The sequence below is a fragment of the Lepisma saccharinum genome, chromosome 20 (assembly GCF_977018435.1).
Source record: "Lepisma saccharinum chromosome 20, izLepSacc3.1, whole genome shotgun sequence".
NCBI lineage: Eukaryota > Metazoa > Arthropoda > Insecta > Zygentoma > Lepismatidae > Lepisma > Lepisma saccharinum.
Genome location: NC_139248.1, coordinates 32,552,734 through 32,568,967, shown reverse-complemented (window position 1 = coordinate 32,568,967; position 16,234 = coordinate 32,552,734). Strand labels below are relative to the sequence as shown.

Sequence of the window (16,234 nt, the reverse complement as noted above, 5' to 3'; positions counted from 1 at the left end):
GTTCAAATCTCTCATAGCTGTCAATGATTGCCTACTTAATTTTGTAAATTAAATGTTGCTAAAAGTTCGTAACATGAACTGCGTAAGGTTTTTGATCAAAGTTCAATAAATTATAATACATGTTCTTCCCTTAGGTTTCTATAAACATTACTTTTGAAGTGATACAGTAAATGAAAAGTATACAAAATTAGTTCAGTATTGGCTGATATTTTTGTAAGGTACATGCAGGCTCTCCAAAGCTTTTTTCGTACCTAATAGGAATGCTCATGAGGCCTGAGTAGACGATGGTACTGTAGTTAGTTTCACATAACTTGTTTTATCAGGTTCGGATTAACTTTTATACGGTTGATAGAGTTTTAAGTCCACTATATGCATTGACGGGCTAATCGGGACTGGACCTACAGTTTTAAAGTTAAGACCCTTACTTGTAATATTAATTAAATTAAACTGCGTGACTTCACCTTAAAGCATTGATAGACAAAGAATTAATGGAAAAGAACTGTAAGGAGAATTAAGTTGTAAGATAGAGCTATATATATATATATATATATATATATATATATATATATATATATATATATATATATAATATAATGAACGGAGAGAAAGAGGGCGGTGGGAGGGGAGGACCATTTCATGAAACGTGGAAAAACGACGTGGGGTGAGTCGCAAGCGTAGGGTAAAATGAACACAATCTCATCTCTCTTCAACGGACAGACAAAATCAAAGATCGATTTCACATTATCAAACTCTTTGTCCTTTCATAGAACATGCAGAAAACAACAACTTCATAAAAATATTTCTCAAGTAAGATTTTTATAAGAAAAAACATTGGAAAAGCGAATCGTTTAGTTTCTACGTTTTCCGTTAGATGGCAAACCTTACTTAATCTGATAATTTTTGTTCAGTATTTTTCCTTGACTCTTACAGATGTAAAGTATTATTACGAACTTAATTTTCAAAAGAAAGTGTTGCTAAATTTTCATAATATTGACTTCGTAACGTTTTGCTTAAAATTGGAAAAATTACAAAATATATTCTTCCTTCAGCTTGTCTTAACCAAATCCTATTGAAGTGACGCAGGAAATGAAAAGTAGTACTGCTGTTGCTGCTGTTTTTTACGGATATTTTTGTAGGGTACACATAGGCTCGTGCTTTATTCGTACCTAATAAGAAACAAAGAGCTCGTAAGAGTTGAAGAGACTAAATATTTAGTTTTATTTCACTCATTATACCAGGTTCGTATTCACATTTATAGGGTTTGAGCTTCAAATCCACTTTATGCACAGATACTCTAATCGGGACTGTGGGGACTGGGCCAACAGTTTTAAAGCGGGATTCGAGCAATATGTGCTTCAACTGGGTACCGAACCTGGGTCCCCTTTATTGTAAGGCGACGGCATGGCCACTTTGCCATCGGGGAGTTTCATTTAACTTTAAATATTCTTAACCATCGATTTTCCTGTTCTGTGAAAAGTTCAATCATTCAGCAACAGTTATACATTTTACGAAGTTGGTGTGTTGTCTTATTTCTATGCACGTTAATTGGAATTAAATCGGAAATGCTTATTATTGGAATGAGTAATAAGATCTAGAAGTAGATAGAAGTTATCAAGCGTTCCATAAACAATTTAGGGCTATTTACATTGATTTCGTAAAGCAGATATTCAGAGAGAAAGAGCCGGACTTTGTGGCCGAGTGGTGGAGTTCCGTGGAAGCCTTCAGAGAGAGCGGACGCGGAAACTAGTTGCTCCGTGAAGGTCAGTGAAAAGTTGCCTTCAGGAATCAACGAGCGGGAGTGCCGTGTGCGTGTTGCTTGTGGCGTTTGGTGCAGTTGGCTGGCGAGTAAGTAGAATTGGAAAAGTACTTTAGAATAGTAAAAAAGATCAATATCATTAGACAAAATACCATCCAGATACGTTTTCCGTTCGGGACACCAAGGCCGTCGGCGCGAGAAATTCATGACTTTATACATGGATAATTTCAACTCCACGTAGATGAGATCTTGGGAATACAAATACCTACGCATTTTCGATGTGTTTTCGTAGAATGTATCAGAGAAGCAATAATGACGCGAATATTAGAGAAATGTGGTCCGGAAACAAACTTTTGCTATGATAATGGTGAATCTGTAAAACTGCTTTTGAGTGATGCGGGGAGGGAAAGAAAAGCGGTAAGAGTGTTTAACTTACCACTAGAATTAGATGATGACTGTGTGAAAGAAAAAATGACGGAATTTGGGAAGGTGGAATGTATAGACAAAGAAACGTGGTCTGAAAACTTTAAATATCAAGTTTACAACGGGGTGAGGATAGTGAAAATGGAACTAAAAAACCGATTCCGTCGTTCATTACAGTAAGATCTCATCAGTGCCATGTGATATACGACGGACAGCCGAGAACGTGCAGGGCGTGTGGAAAAGAAGGACACGATAGCTGGCAATGTGATAGTCGTCAGATAACAACGCTTCGTGTGAATAAAAACCAAGAGAGAAATTATAGTGATATAATAGTGGAAAAGGGTAGTTCTTCGAACGTGAAAAATCAGTTCCAACCAGATAATAATCAAAACAAGTCGGAAGGTCTACAAAAGGTGATAAAAGAACAAAAGCAAGATAAGGGAATAAAGGATGTGCCAAGTGACATGTTCCCACCGTTAAATACGGAGACCACAAAGGAAACACACAACCATAAAATCTTATCGATGGACACAAAACATCAAGGAACTTCCCACCTAGACAAACAAGAGAAAAAAGGAAGTGAAGAAATGCAGGATGCCCAGATGCAGGACGAAGGGAACTCAGTTGATCTTCCTCCCATCCCAGCGGCAAAGGAAAACGTCCCAAAAGAGGAGGACAAGGGACAATCGAAAGACTGTGAGCTGGAAAGTAAATTGAATACAGAAGAAGAAAGTGACGAAAATGCCACTTCAGTGTCAAAGTGGAAAAAATCTCAGCAGATGGGTGCAAAAAACGGACGAAGAATACTTCGAAAGGTAGCGAGAACACAGTAGCGAAGAGGAGATCAGTGAGAGAGGTAGGAGGTATGAGTTGAGTAATGAACAGAAGAAGTAAACCCTAAAAGGGGAAATTTAATTTGATAATTCATTTGTTATTTGTATAATTTCTTTCAACGTTATGAGGGAAGATCGGAAAGTACTATTAACTGTGTGCTACATTATTCATTTATTAATGGTGTATACCACTAGAATATGTACTATTAATATTAAAGGAATCTTTTCGCCTGTAAAATGATAGAAGAATTTGTAAGGGTTCACTCCATAGACGTATTGTTTTTGCAGGAAGTTTGTATGTGTGACTTCCCATCAATATATGGTTACGAAGCCATAGTTAATACTGGTATAAATGGCCGTGGTACAACAATACTTGTTAAAAACGGTCTAACCATTAATAATGTAAAAAAGTTAGTAGATGGGAGAGGCATTAGCTTTCAAAGTACCAACTATACTTTTGTAAATATTTATGCGCTATCAGGAAATCAACACAGACAGTCGCGTGAACAATTTTATAATCAGGAAATATGTATTATATTTGCTACCGTTAAATGAATCTAAAATAATACTTGGAGGTCATTTTAATCAGGTATTGAATCCCAGCGATTGTATAGGTGCTTACGAGGGTCACTATTTATATTTTGAGCCTTGGCAACACTGATTGAAGTTAGGCACGATTTGACGTTTGCACGGAATCGTCTGGCATTATTGACCATAACGTACTTCAAATGTTTTGTCAATAGCTTCATTTGTGTTGTTTATGTTGCCTTGGAGATTGCGCGACAACAATAAAATGGAATTAACTCGTGAACATTTTCGTGCGATGATTTTTTACGATTTTCGACGTGGATTATCAAGACAAGAGTGCATCGATCAACTTACTTCCACATTTGGCGATGAAGCCCCATCCTTTGCCACTGTGAAACGCTGGTATAACGAATTTAATCGTGGCCGCCATTGGCTCACCGACGAGATTCGCGAAGGTCGTACAAAATCAGTTGTTGTTCAAGAAAACATTGATGCTGTGCAAAACCTAATACTGCAAGATCGTCATGTGACATACTGTGAGACTGAGGCAACCATAGGCATTAGTTCCACCAGCATATATAAAATATTACATGATCATTTAGCTGTGAGAAAGGTATGTTCTCGTTGGATCCCACACAATTTGACAAAAACTGAAAAAGACGCTCGCGTCAATTGGTGCAAACAAATGTTCAATAAATACAATGGTGGTGCTTCAAAAGACGTATATAAGATTGTAACAGGTGACGAATCATGGATATATGCATATGAGCCGGAACGTAAACAGCAGTCGACTGTATGGGTGTTTCAAGATGAACCCAATCCAACAAAAGTTGTTCGCGCTCGAAGCACATCGAAACAAATGGTCGCCTGTTTTTTTTTTGGAAAACTGGTCATGTGGCAACTGTGCCTTTAGAGGAACGTAGAACGGTCAACTATGAATGGTACACAACAATTTGTTTGCCAGAGGTCTTCGGTCAAATACGGAAAACAAACAAACGCCGTCGGATCATTCTTCATCAAGACAATGCCAGCTGTCACACATCTCGTCTAACAACAGACTTTATGAAGTCAAAAAATCGAATCGATGGGTCATCCGCCGTACAGTCCTGATTTGGCACCCAATGACTTCTTCTTGTTCCCGAATGTCAATAATAAATTTGCGTGGACAACGATTTTCGTCGGCGGAAGACGCCGTTGATGCGTTCAAAAACCATATTATGGAGGTGTCTCAAGAAGATCGGAAAAACTGCTTTGACAAATGGTTCGAACGAATGCAAAAGTGTATTGACCATAAAGGAGAATACTTCCAAAAACAATAAAGCAGTTTTCAATGCCAAATTCCTGTTTTTTCATTGTAAGGCTCAAAATAATATAAATAGTGACCCTCGTATCAAAAGAGTCCAGCACTTTCAACATTAATTGAATAATTGCATTTGAAAGATATTTGGTTACAGAAGAGACAGATATAATATTTACATATTTTAATACTAAATCTGGATCGAGAATCGATAGGTTATACACAAATACAGATCAAATAAAAAATATAACATCCATAGAAGCATTACCAGCGCCCTTTACTGATCATATGGCAGTAAAAATGGCAATTAACCTGGAAGGAACAAAACTAGTCAGGGGTCCTTCATATTGGAAGCTAAATAGCCTATACAGTTATTAGAGCTTCCACATATCAATGAAATATTTGCACAAAAATGGGTCGAATGGTGTAAACAACAAATGCATTACAGTAATCATAATGACTGGTTTGTTCGATATGTAAAACCAAAATTATAAACTTTTTTCTGCTGGTATGGAAAAGAAAATGCAAAGGACAGAAACGGATTGATCAACTTTTATTACCAGTGTTTACACGAGGCATGTCAAGGGAGAGATGTCACCAAAAATTACCAAGCCATACAGCAGTATAAAGCCAAAATCTTAACACTCCAGAGGCAACAAATCGAAGGCATAACAATAAGAACCAATTCCAAGAATTTAATTCAAGATGAAAGAACTTCGATGTATCACTATGTGCAGACGCAAAAACAACAAAAAACACTTATGATAAACAATATTGTGGATTCAGGTGGAGAATCGCATGTGAGTCAGCCAGGAACCATGCAAACATTTTATGACTATTATGGGGAGCTTTATCAGACCGGGGAGGGGGGATCAGAAGCAAGAGACACTACTGAATTCTCTAACTATAGCTCTTTTCAGTTGTTACGGCGTGCGCTCTAGAAGCTGGCAGGGGAAGTGGAGAGCGGGGAAACGACCTATCCAGCGCAACGAGACAGGCCGGTTAGAGAGAGAGACTACAGCGTTGCCAGAGTAGCGGGAAAGAGGAGTTGAAATCGAAAGAACCATGAAATACAGACGTCCCATTGTTCGCGTATGGCCTGAGAATGCGTATTATCTCCATCTTGTGGTCAGTAGAATACCGATAAGTGTATGATTTCAAGTGTATACGTTGTAGGAATTCTTTCCAACTGTACCGAATGTTAGCTAGCATTGTCCATTACAATCACTGCGTCTTTGATGTTCCTTTCGTCAAGCGTATCTAAAAACTGCAAAAACCACTGAAAACTAATTTACATTCCTGTAGAAAACCAGTGTGACTGGAACCTACGTGACAAACAATAATGCGCCCACCTTTACCCGCGGGCACAACGCGTAACGTGTTGGATATTCATCCTTTACAATCCTTTACATAATACCCGAGGATAATTCTTCTTATTATATCTTTATCGCAACCGTCGATTGCCTTTGTGATACTGTTCCTTTTGATTCGTTTGCGCGGTGATTCAAATGACATGGAACCCGACGCCTCAAGACTGTCTTTGCCTTCCCTAACAATACGCTGCACAGTTCGCGTACTCACTCCACAAGCTTCCAACACTCTCTGTTGCACTTTGTGCACACTTACCAAGGGGCCACTGTTTTCTGCTTCCTTTTGAAAATATCCATGAACCCTATTGATTATTTTCCTGCATTGGCTACAAACTACCTCTTTCCTGTTTGCCATCGTACGATACTTACTGCGTTAATAAGCACAAAGCTCCCTATGGAACAACGAGAGTACAAATAAACGTCACATCACATGCCACATACACGTTTATCGAAGAAACAATGCAGTTAGGCAATACACGACGCGACAACAATTACTCCCACGTATGTTATTCCTACATTCCGCTCATAACAAACAGGAATCAACACTGGGGCAAAACACCATCAGCAACGCGGTGAATTGGCAACACAGCAACGTGCAGAACGAAGTTAGCGCTGCAGCTTCCTCCCGCAACTGCGTAACTCTCGGCTCCACCGCCAGGTGGTCTGTTCTCTGGTTGGTCAGCGGCATGTTCCCCGCTCCCCACTTCCCCTGCCAGCTTCTAGAGCGCACGACGTAAGAACTGAAAAGAGCTATAATGGTTTGCAAGAAGAGGATAGACAACTTCTAGATACTGAAGTAACAATAGAAGAAGTATATGAAGTGTTACGAACATGCAACCTTAAAGGAGCACCAAGAGAAGATGGTATTGGTTACAAGTTTTATTTGCAGTTTTTTGAGATTATAAAATATGAACTAATCAAAATCATACAAGATGCCTTTAAAAATGGAAAAGTTTTACAAAATGAAGGCATCATCATATTGATACCGAAAAAAACACACGCAAAACAAGTAGACGACTACAGACCAATAACATTACTAAATTGTGACTATAAATTAATGACAAAGATCTTAGCAAATAGGTTAAAAATAATTTTACCACGGATACTCAGCGGGAAATAAACATGCATTGGCAAAAAGCATAACATATTCAGTGCAGTTGGACGGATTCGCGATCTGATATCCTATTATATGGTGAAGAAACTTGATGCATATGTGCTTTCTTTTGATTTAAAAAAAGCGTTTGATTTAGTGTCGCATGGACTACCTGTTTGAGGTGCTAAAGGCATATAGATTCAGTAATAAATTTATTAATATTTTGAAAGGTTTCTATCAACAGGCAACATCTCGGATAATGGTCAATGGATTCCTGTCGTCCCCAATAAATATAACAAGATCAATTCGGCAAGGATGTCCACTAAGTATGCTCTTGTTTGCTTTAACCCTGGATCCTTCGCTGCAATATACCAGGAAAACTACTCCCGACGAGATACACGCCTTTAAGGAAAACCAAGTGTTTGCTTTCGCAGATGATCTATCCGCTTGTATCACCACAAACGAGCAAATGCAAAAAATGATGGCAGCTATACATATATACTGCCATGCTAGTGGGGCCAAAATAAATATGGAAAAATCAAAGGCGCTACCCTTTGGCACATGGGATCAAAAATATCCAGATATAGGGATCCCATATGTAGAGGAAATTAAAATATTAGGAATAATTTTTCACAGGGACGAGGAACAAATGTTAGAATGTTTCATTTGTTCATCTTCTAGTTTTCTTTTCACTGCGGTGTCTTTAAGGATGGTTGTCTCTCGTTTTTTTTTTGTTTTTTTTTCCGAGTGTTCCTCTTCTTATTTTTACGCTGTTCTGCCTTTGTCAGTGGTCGAATAACTTCCGAGGAAATTGGTAGTGGTAGGCCTACTGAATCATTTGAGCATCCAGGTAAGTCCATTGGCGCCGGCCGAATGACAAGTTTGCATTCCTGTTGGGTGATGGATTCCGAATGTCTCGAAGGCTCAGATTGGATGGTAGGTCCACTTTGCATGACTGGATCAGTTAGGATTGTAGGTTGAGATTCGATGTCAAAGTCAGTTTGGATGACAGGATCAGGAAATGGCCCATTGGGTAACTCAGTTTGTGACTTGGGTCTATCAGTGACATAAGACGGAAGGAAGTCAGCTTCAGGAAAAATATTTTCATTATAAGGATAAATACCAGTGCATCTAAACCCAGATTGCATGTTCGTAGGGGTCGTGGCGAGGGGATAGGCAGATGCAACTATCTTGGGAATGCCATAAATGGTCATGGTCTTACCCGGATTGTTGAGCATCCATGAGTCACACTCATAAATAATGTACTTTTTGAGGGGACCATACACTGTTCTGTCCAAGGGTTGTAGACGGTGTGAACAATGTGGGGGGAAATATAGCATGACTACGCCTTGATCCTTTGCAAAGTCGAGGCCTTCAATGCTCAGATGTGAACAATGGTTGTCCAGGAGCAAAAAAACTGGTTTCTCAGGAGTGCATGGAACAATAGAAACAAAATGTTTCAATTCAATAAAATGTGATTGTATCATCCATCCAGATGGATTAGCACATCTCTTAGAGCCTGGAGGTCCACCTGCAAGAAAATGATTCCTGAAGTGCAAACGGGGAAAGACAAATAGGGGTGGGATGCTATTTCCTACTGCCCACACTGCAACAGCTAAGGTTGCCAGGGTTCCCATTTCTGCTGAAACCATGGCTCCTATTTGCTTAACTCCTTTCCGAGCGACAATCTTATCTGGCTTCTGTACCGTTGTCACTCCTGTTTCGTCCATATTCCAAATGTCTTGTGGTAGAAACTTATGTCCTTTCATGACGTCAGAAAGGTTTCTGAAAAATCGTGCTACGTTTGCGTGATTGAAGCTTGAAGTTTTAGCCTAACTAGTTGCCTCTGGGACTCGAAGAGATACTTCATGATACCTCTTTAAAAAAGCAGTCAACCAATCTTCACCAGCCATTCTAGTTTCAGACCATTTTCGTGGCATCTTAAGCTGATTTGCTTCAGCAACTTGAAATGCAAATTTTCGAACTTCTTTTGTGCTCAAACCAAAATAAATATCGGAAGCATGAAGCAAGTACGTAAGTAACTGTTCTTCTGCTGCACCTGGGAAAATTTGGCGGTTTCTCATGTATCAAACGGCTATTGTTTGTTTGTTTGAGTTGGTGTTTTTAGTCCACTTTATGTACAGTAAGGCTAATCGGGAGTGGACCTACAGTTTAAAGTGGGATCTGAACAACAATGTGCCTCCACTGAGTATCGAACCCAGGACCCCTTAATTACAAGGCGATCCAACTTTTATTGATGGCTTGTCTACATCCTTATCATAAATATCACTATCGGGAATTTTCTTTACGTATGGAGCTAAGGTCCGGTAATACACATTAAAGTCTGTAGCAGCCTGCCGAATTGAATGCCCCTCTAATTTAACACTCCTTACTGCTGTTAACACATCAGGTAATGCTTCTCCTTTGTCTGTTGATTTTTTTGACATTTCTGACCATTTTCAATCTGAAAAAGAAGGATAAAATAAATATTAAACAAGGACGGGGATGGTTGTCACACATGACAACCACTCCCATTGAGTTTGTGACAACCACGCCCACTCGCCATTTTTAATTTCTAAACAACCTACGCCAGAAGTGTGCTGAGCTGGAAGATAAATAAATAAATAACAATATAGCTTTCCAAACAAGTTTTCAACATACCTCATTCACATTTCCAATAGGCCTAATCCAAGACGAAAGAAAGAACTGGACACGCTGTATGAAACACAGAAAAGAAGTCAACAATGTCAAAACACTTTTTTCACTCCTATGCAAATAATCTTCTTGCTGCAACTAACACTCAATGCACTCTGGGTAAAAAAACACGTCACTGGGAAATTAGAGACCGAGTTATGACGTTTGTAACAACCAACCCGTGTGACAAGCAGCCTCAGTCTCCCTTACTAAACAACATTGGTGCAGAAGCAGAAGACGTCGCCTAGAAATATAAATAGATGTTAACAGCAAAAAATTAAGGATATTGTATCAATGTTGAGTTTGAAATTTCATCAATTTTTTCTCTTAAAATTTGGTCCACATTTCCCTGCGAAAAGGGAAATTTATCTTAATGTGGCAACACTGCAAAAATTCACGTTTGCTTTGCACATTGATTTGGCAACCTTTGCTTTCCAACCAAGGTCCAGTGGCGTCGCGTGCGGTTCGCATACGAGTGTTCACAATAATGTTTTTGTACTGAATGCAGATTTACTCATCTAACTTGTTAACTTCATATTCAATTGAAAAAGTGAGAATAACAGTTCAATTTATTTTCAACAATTTCCCCCAAAATCATGCTTATTTGAAGTAATACAAGAAGGACCTAGGGGAAATTGTCCCTCTTCCCCTTAAAATCCGCCAGGTTTAGCGAATTGTCGCTGAAGTTTGCAACTATGTAGAATAGACCTTTTCGAGTCCCCCTAGACATGCCTTGTATATGCTGCACTCTGGTGTCAAATGTTAGAAGTATTGTCGCTTGCATCAGTGTTCGCACAGCGAAGTGAACATCTTCAGGGTATAGTGGCCAACAGCCCCTTAGCTGTCAGCTCTATGCAACACGCACAGCAATTGTGTTCAACGCCCTCCGTGGAACACTGTAGGAGTCAGTGTTACCAAGTATCTAAGAAAGTTATCAGACGTGAAAGAAGTCGTGTCAGAGTAAATTGTGTGTATATACTCGCACATCAAACATAGTATTTATCGAATAAATGTACGTATGTGTGTTTGTGTGTGCATTTAATATGTACGTAATTTAAGACATATACATGAGTGTTCACGTGCTCATGTGAACATTATCAGGCGACGCGCCTCCCAAGGTCCTGGGTCTTTGACAGAGCAACAGGGGTTGTTGCAGATCATGCAGAAAGGGGGTTACTCTTCTCATAGCACTTCCATCCATTCTTGAAAGATATAACACGCGACTCTTTTATCTCTCCTCCGCCTATCCTCCTACGGCCCATCTGAACACGGTCCCAATATGCCTTCAGCCCTTTCATGTAATCATCATTCAATTCATCCTCATCGTTGCGATCATCCTAAAGAGGCAAAGTAGGGCGTAAGATTAGAAATATGCATAACTCATTACTACTTCTACTCGTATTGATGACGCCAATGATGATGTTGAAGGTTCGACCTTCATAATTTTTACTGCATTGTTGATCCAGGCTTTATTCAAACTGTGGAAGAATACTCTGTGATATAGACATTTCGTTTCATGTCTACCAAAATATTTTGATGACGTTTTGACATTGACACGAATTGGAAACGTATCTTTCTTCTTTCGTTCTTCCTGATGAAACTCAATGGCGCAATGCTGCGTAATATTTCTGAATCATGCCCCGTTGGAAAACACGGCGTCAACTATTTGTGCCTCTGTGTTCCAGAGTGAATCATTTCCCCCGATTTTGCACACCGTTTTCCTCTATTAGCCTACATAATTCAGCTGCACGTCCACCTACAACCTCCACGATTCCAGCGAGACTACAAGTGACGTAGAACGCTGCACACACTCTCTGCCCAAACAAGGGGGCGGGGCAGAGGGAGCACTTGCCCTCTTGAGATATCCTGGGAAGATTCATGTTATTAAAATGAAGAAATTGTAACAATATTTTATTATAAATAATATTTTATGTGATTTACAGGATATAAGTTAATGTAATTAACTGCCATGCTCAAGAAAACAACGAAAGAATGTATTCCTCGCAGCAGTGGCGGCGATTGAGTTCCAAAACTGGGGGCAGGGGGCAAGGACAGTTTACTTTCACTTGGTGGATAAGGTTTAGTATAGTGCGGGGGCAAAATTGACAAAAGGTGGAGGGCAACTGCCCCCCGCCCCAATTGCCACCACTGCCGCAGATACATTAGAACTATGATGACTGTCGTAACTATGGATGTGCGGAGCCTGATTGGCAAAGATAATTATTATAATCCCGCTGATGAGATTGGAAATATTCGCCATTTCTCGACGCGTTGAAAATCTTGAATTTTTTACTTCCCTCAAGTGATTGTTTCTGCTTATCAAGGGGAAAAATATGTTAATTTCAAGAAATTGCAGACACCTTTAGTGCAGAAAATACCAAGAATAAACCACTTTTAAAATACAATCCTGTGGAATTTCTGGACGGTTCAGGTTCAGGATCCTGAAAAGTAGGGAAATGACTACCGAAATAGGGATCTGACAGCGCCGTCGTTTTGAATTATTTTCTTTCTTTTTTTCCTTTTCCTGTACTCTTCGGTGAGTAAAAACGTGTATCAGATATACCATGATATACCGATTAAGTGATATATGTGCATCGTGACAAATTACAGAATGACAAAGTGATACTTGTATATGTGTATGGAAACGAAATAAAGGCGAATCCGGTTCCTGTTTAAATAGTGAGCTTACATCTGAACTTGTCAATAAAGCCGAAGAATTTTAAATTCACTTTCAATTTTATGATTTGAATCGCCTTGTAATCAAGGGATCCCGGGTTCGATATCCGGTGGAGGCACACTTTAAACTGTAGGTTCAGTCCCGATTAGCCTTACTGTGCATAACGTGGACTTAAAACACCAAATCAATCAATCACCCCTTTGAGAAAAATCCTACGGGCACCGCACGAAACACTTGTAAAGCAAGTAAGGTCTTGCCAGGGTTGCTAAAGGTCCAGGAATTTTGAATAAATTCAATTCCGGTCCAGGAGAGAAAATCAGCAAGCGTAAATGGGTTCTGGACCGTAAAGAACCTTTTTATCTGTTAAGTATTTCAATTCGGTCCAGGAACCTTTTTCCCCGATCAATTTAAATACGGTCCAGAAACCTTTTTTCAATGTAACAATACAATGAATGAATGAATGGAATGAACATACAATCCGATTTCGAAAGTCAAAAACTTCTATAACTTTGTTTCGGTTATCTCTGGAGAAATGACGCGCATAACGGCAAAGAAGGGACGGGGATCGAATGGGCAGAGCAAAGCAGAACACGTTGCTGGCAAGGCTGTTAACTCAAGTCTCCTCCCTCCCACACAAGCAATTCCGTTCCCTCTCGTGTGTTCATTGGTGGAGCCGTCTGGCGGCACTACTTGCGCATAGACTTGTTTCCGTTCACTTGCTCCAGAGATTAATAGGACAGAATATAGCTAACATTAACAACATGTAATTATTTTACGATAAATCCTACAATATCTATACCTAACAATTTTATGCTCCATACATATGGGCCTGTGGGGCTCGAGCTCCTCCAAGTAATTTGCCTGTTATTATATTTTATTCTGTAAATAAAGTTCCAAAGCGTAAGGAGACAAAATGTTTCATCATTATACACCTAAAGCATTCTTGCAACATAATTACTGAGTGATATTAAAATATTACATAAATTTTTGTTAGATCTCCAAGATTATACTTTTCACTGTCCTATATTTTTACACTACACATCGTTATTAGGTAGGAAAGTAAAGGAGGAATGGTCTTCTAACCAGGATAGGGATTGATAGAACTAAAATCTATCGAAATAGGTACGAAAGAAAGCACCGGGAAATACAAAATTGGCACTAAGGTTGGTTCTTTTAGTCCGTATGGCACCTGACTCCCACACGAGAGACCCGGGTTCGATTCCCGTGGTGTGTTATTTCAGGTGGGGAACTTTTCCAGCAGCCTCTAATAAATGGGTGCCTGGGGAATAAAAGTGGTCGGAGCGTGGTGCTGAAGCCTGAAATTGTAAATGTGGGCATTACATAGCAGCGTTCTCTGGGGGGAGGGGATCATACAATATTTCGTAATTACGATTTTTGACCGTTATATAAGTTGTATAAAGACAGAAATGGTAATCGGGAGTCATTTTAACGTGAGTTTGTATTTACAACTTTAGTATTTACACTGACTTCTCTACGGTTTTAATTTATTTTTTTTCGCTAAAAATTTCGTGGTGGGCTGCATCCCCATCAGCCCCCACCCTGCGTACGCCAGCGGGTACAGTCCCGATATTTTTTCTGTGCAAAAAGTGGACTTAATACTCAATTAAAAACTTAAAAAAACTGAAAAATAAAACCCTAAAGTTGCCGAGCAAGGCAGTTTATTAACATTTAAAAACACTTTACTCTTTACTGTAACGTTTATACCCCCTATAGGGTTTTCCTTAGTTTAGTTCTTCGTCTGAGCAAGACCCTGATAGAGGGTAGAAACGTTACATGTAAAGTGTTTTTAAACTTTAATAAACTGACTTGATCAGCAACTTTAGTGTTTTTAATTTGAAAACCATAAGAAAAATAAATAAATGCTTTTCTGTACTCCAAATAAGAATTTTTGAATCCTATTTACGGGTAAATTAAATGTGGCAACCCCCACAAATATCATCCCGTCCCCTTTAATTTTTTGACACCGTCACGGGGAGGGGGTGTACTTCTTGCTTAGGGTTACCAGACGTCCGGATTTTCCCGGACATGTCCAACATTTTAGCCTTATGTCCGGCGTCCGGGAGGAATTTGAAAAATATCATAAATGTCCTACATTTTGAGCGTCACATAATAGTAATTAGGAAAGTAGATAACAGAAAAAGTAATGCAAGTTACAAGTGTATGGACTGCGCTTCCAAACTCAATTGTGAAATTTATTTTGATTCAGTCATTGCCTAAAAAGAAAAAAGTTTGTCCTGCTATCAAAAATACGGAAAAACGGAAGCACTTAATGAACAAAGATTTGGAACCACTTTCTGATAACGTAACTGTTCAATGCCTGAGCAGAATCTCTTGCCTTAGGGATTATACTGATGGAACAAGGTGTTGCCATTCTTATTCAATATAATTTGATTGTAAAGCAGGGGTATATAGAGCGAAGTTATTGAGGGTGTGTACCAGTCAAGAAAGTCATGGTAGTCCAGAAGAAGTAAAGAAATCAACAAATAGGTCAAGAAGTCAATCCAAAGGAAATAAATTATTCTTGTGGTGAAGAATTTTTGCTATCATAATGACTGATTGGTTGATTTAGTTTATTTTACTTAACTTTTTTCTGTCCCTTTGGTTAATCGCGAAAATGATAATGAATGACGGTAAGGTAAGATGGATGAAGGGACAGTCACAAACATATAGGGACAACCGACACAAGCCCCACATAAGATTATACTGGCTGTGAGTAGTCGCCAAAGCCTTGCTCGTCTGCCAAACACAGTTCAGGATGCATTAATACGAGAAAGCAGATCTAATTCTCTTCTTAAATTCAGCTTCAGTTTTCATCTTAAGTAGCCCTTTGGTAGGGGTTTTCAATAAATAAATATTTGTTTTCTTAATTACTAATTTCCAATTTTACCTAAGTAGGGGTCGAATAAATAAACGTTAAGAAAAACGGAAAAAAGGTCTAGAAGAGTCCAGAAAAAGTCAAGAATTTTGGATGTGTTATTTTGGTAGACACCCTGTTATTGAACTAAAATCTACCCAAGATGAAACTTCACAAACCATTTTAAATTACGGTAATTGCTGAATATTTATTTGCCATTACAGGTCATAATTCAAATGTTCAGAGAGTACTTTTATTACCATCAGCCCAACAGACTAACGAGAGAAATTATTTTTTCATGAAGTCTGTAAAATGTCTGTTACTGGTCCCTATAATTTCAAAGAGTTTGACTGTCCAGTCTAACATAAATACAATTTGACTAAACCTGAAATTTTGATAAAAATTATCTCCTCAGAGAAGTACCACTTAAATCTTGTAGTAAGAGGTGCATTGATTAGTATGATTGCAAGTCTTGAAATTTTCCATTTAAAAATTAATTAAGAATTCATTTTTTTAAAACTGAAAAGTGTAATTTTTCAACTACTTTCTAACGTGTTCTATAAAAATATGTATTATTTATTGAGAATGTTTTGTGTCCTACATTTTGACTCAATGTCCTACATTTTGGGACAGCATGTCCTACATTTCCCTTACAGCGATCTGGTAACCCTATTCTTGCTGCAACAAC

The 16,234-nt window shown here is 38.8% G+C and overlaps 1 protein-coding gene across 1 annotated transcript in view; it reads left to right on the top strand.

The window, feature by feature from the left end:
* Atg17 (autophagy-related 17) overlaps positions 1-16,234 on the top strand; it is a 322,986-nt gene that overhangs the window by 206,509 nt on the left and 100,243 nt on the right. The gene's annotated exons all lie outside the window — the stretch shown is intronic.